This window comes from Arachis ipaensis, chromosome B08 (assembly GCF_000816755.2).
Source record: "Arachis ipaensis cultivar K30076 chromosome B08, Araip1.1, whole genome shotgun sequence".
NCBI classification, from domain to species: Eukaryota; Viridiplantae; Streptophyta; class Magnoliopsida; order Fabales; family Fabaceae; genus Arachis; species Arachis ipaensis.
In genome coordinates, this window is record NC_029792.2 from 7,280,010 (window position 1) to 7,284,190 (window position 4,181).

A 4,181-nucleotide genomic window follows, 5' to 3' on the forward strand; every position below is an offset into this window, starting at 1 on the left:
ATTGTCGTCACCAACACCACCACTTCCTCCTCCTCTTTCTCATTTTTTTTTATTAAAATTTCTTTTCTTCTTTCATTTTTCTTCTTCTCCTCCATCATCTTCATTATCAAGATCATAATCATCTCCATCGTAGAATTTTTACCATATTAATGACATTATCCAAAATTGATTTGGATGTGTTTTGTTGATAATTCAGTCATTTTGTATGTTGTTTTGTGCCATAATCATTAAAAAAATATTTCTGTGTATTTGTAACAAAATTTCGGTGTAAAAACTAAGAAAGTTATGTGTTATTATTAAGAAATTTCGGTGTAAATTCTACATAATTTAAAATTTTTCCTTTTCTTTCTCCTCATCTTTTGCTGCTGTTTCTTCTTTTTCATCATCATCTTCTTTTTTTTTCTTATTCATCTTTTTTTTTGTTTTACCTTCTCAAAATTTTTTCTTGTTTTACTCTCTTAATAAGAATAACAACAAAAAAATCAAACAAGGAATAAGAAAAAATACATAATGCTGCAAAATTACTTGAAAAAAAATGAACCTACATTCATTCAACTAAGAGAAAAAAAGATATAAGGAAAAAAAAGAAAAAAATACATTAAAAAAATACTTTTGTGTATTTGTAGCAAAATTTTGGTGTAGAAGTTCTAAATCTAAATTATTATTGTGATGAATCTGTTTCATTCTCGTTTCGGTGTATTTTGAAAAATTTTCAGTATATTTTGAAAAATTTTCAGTGTATTTTGAAAATCTTTCGGTATATTTTGAAAATTGTTCGGTGTATTTATATTCTGATAAGTTTTGAATAATTCAAAATTTTTTCTCTTCCTTCTTCTCATTTTCTGCTGTTGCTTCTTTTTCATCATCATCATTTTCTTCATTTTTTTCTTATTCATCTTTTTCTTCTTGTTTTACCTTCTCAAGTTTCTTTTTGTTTTACTCTCTTAACAAGAATAAAAACAAAAAAATTAAATAAAGAAGAAGAAGAAACACATAATGTTGCAACATTAATTAGAAAAAGATGAACTTACATTCATTCAACTAAAAAAAGAAAGAAATAAGAAAAAAATGAAGAAAATACATTAAAAGAAAAATTTTTGTACATTGTAGCAAAATTTCAGTGTAGAAGTTTTGAATCTGAATTATTATTATGATGAATCTGTTTCATTCTAGTTTCGGTGTATTTTGGAAAATTTTTAGTATATTTTAAAAATTTTTTAATGTATTTATATTCTGATAAGTTTTACATAGTTTAAAATTCTTCTTCTTTCTCCTCCTCATCTTCTGACTGCTGCTTTCTTTTTATCTTCTTATTTCATTTTTTCATAATTAAATCAAATAAAGAAGAAAAAAACTATATAATATTGCAAAATTAATAGAAAGAGGATGAGGGAAAAAATGCAGCAACAACAGCAGCAATAAAAAGAACGACGATGAGAATGAAACACCCAAAGAAAAAGGAACGCAAAAAAAAGGAGGAGCAACGTTTTAATTTAGAATTATTTTTACTATAAAATTAAAGTTCTTAATAGACCAAACACTACAAGTAACCCAATAGAAGAAAGTGCCAGCAAATACAAAGGTCTAAACAAAATAGATTTTTCTTCTTTTTTCTCTTACTGTATTTCTTCTATTTTACCTACATTTAAGATGTCAAATTCGTGAGTCTAAATAAATTTATGAAATTGACTTAAATTCGACTCATAAACTCGTATTTGTTATGAATTTTTTTAATATATATATATATTAAATATAGACATTTAAAATTAACCATTTTAATCTCAAAACATATAATAATTAAAATGATACATTTATACAACAATTACAATAAGTACTTTAGAACATATATTTAAATTTTTTATGGTAATGCCTCTAATTCAACATAAAATACACACAAATAAACTTTCATATAACACAATCGAAAAAATAAAAAAAATAAAGTAACAATTAAATGTTCTAATAAACTAAAAATCTAAAATTGAAGTCTTTCAATATCTTCATTTTTCATGGCATCAACATCATCATATTCAGCATGAAATTACAGTAAAACATCAGTAACAACTAATAACTACAAAATTACAGTTCTCAAACTTTAAAAACATTAGAAAAACTATGAAATTACAGTAAAATATAGATTAACAACTATAAAATGCAGTAACTCAATACACAACTATGATTTTTTTTTTTTTTTAAAAATACTTGAATCGAGTAGAGAGAAGCCAGGCATAGTTGTGCAGACAAACAAGCGGCGGTTGTGCATAGATGAACAACGGCAATGCGACAGACGACAAAAGACACGGCGAACGGTGGCAATGCGATAAACGACAACAGCGCAGCGGACAACAGATACTCCCCCTCCACATGCATCAAAGCATAACATAACAGAGAGTGGGAGTAAGGAGAAGCAGAACAAACTCAGGCAGAGAACAGAAAGCAACGTGGGCACATTGGAGACGCAGGCGACTGGTGACGAATGGCGGACGACAGATGAACAGAGATCACGATAATAAGAGAGAGATAGAGAGAGTGAGAGAACGACAGAGAGGGAGAAAAGTCTAAGTGACGAGCCAATTAGGGCTGGGTTGTTATTCTTCTTTTATTTTAAGCCAAAACGACGCCATTTTAAACAAAACAGACACCCAAAGCAAATTCGCTAACTCAAGCTCAAACTTGCAATTTTGATTGAGTTTATGCGAGTCCAGCCAAGTCTACCCAAATTTATTTTAAAAAATTTGTATTCGAAATTAATTCGATTTCGCTACCTAAACTCGTAAAAACCTAAATTTATAAATTCGTACGAATTTACAAATTAATTCGCAAATTTAACAACAATGCATAAACTCTTTTTTTATTCTTCCAGAAATTATGGTTCACTAGACAATTTTCTTTCTATTGGTTTTAAAAATTTTTTGTGGATTTGAAATAGTTAGGATATATTTGGTGATCTGTGCAAAAATCCTCTTGCATATGTTTAGTTTTTCTAATCATTGGAAGTATAACGAAAAACACACAATATAGTTATTTCACACAAATTAAAGTTGCTATCTCTCATAATAAAATCAACTAATACAAATAATCAATTCTCACCTTCATTTTCTGTCTCTATCACCATAAAAGATTTTTCACACAAAATTGTTCACAATTCTACTAGTCCTTTTTATATACATCTAATTAAGAGTCCAATTTTAATCTTTGTCACACTTACCCTAACTAAAAACCATTATCATTGGTCTCGACTCTTTTTTATAATAGTCATTTCAAAATACAAATATAATTTTTTCATTGGTACAATATATACCCTCCACCTTCCCTTGATAATCCTCTGTTCTATGCTTGAGATCAGTATAATAATTTTGTCCTCTTCGTTCTAATTATTTCACTCACTTTTTTTATCTGTCTCTTAAGTATTATTTATCTTACTATCACTTTTTTTGTTTGACTATATCTCCATGAGAGTTTCTCTCAATTTAATTTTTTACACATATCTAAGATGCATGAGAAAGTTTATGCATTGAAACAGTACAATCTTTCTGTCACGTAATTATATAGAGTTAACATTCAAAATCGTCTTTAAAAGATATTTCGATCTCTATTTTGATCATCGAAAGATAAAATTAATCAAAATCATTCCTGAAAAATACACGAATTGGTCACATTAGTCATTCCGTCAGTTGGATGATGACGTGTCACGTTAAGTGTCACGTGGCATGATGACATGGTGGATTAATGCCACATGTCACAAGATGATTGGTTGACGTGTCAGATCAGTGACACGTGGCGTGAAATGTAAAAAAGTTATTTATAATCCAAATAGTTCTTGAATGTTCAGACGTAAGTCATTTTCATCCCTAAAATTTTAAAGATTAATCAAATTAGTCCTTATATAATTTTTTTTTATTTTTTCTTGATGATATTAAATTTGAAATATTTTTTTATACTACTAATTTTAATAGAAATGTAATTGACAAACAAAAAATTAATAATTATATCTTTTTTTTTTNCCTGTATCTAACTATATATATTCAAAATATTTAATTATATTGGACAATGTTGTTGAATTTTATACTTGTTAGTGTATTCAAATTATTCTGAATTAGTTAACAAGTAAGGCAAGTCTGTTAGTTATTAAGAAGACATGAATTATTTTCACTTTATCTTATCAGTTCAAATCAGGTTAATTA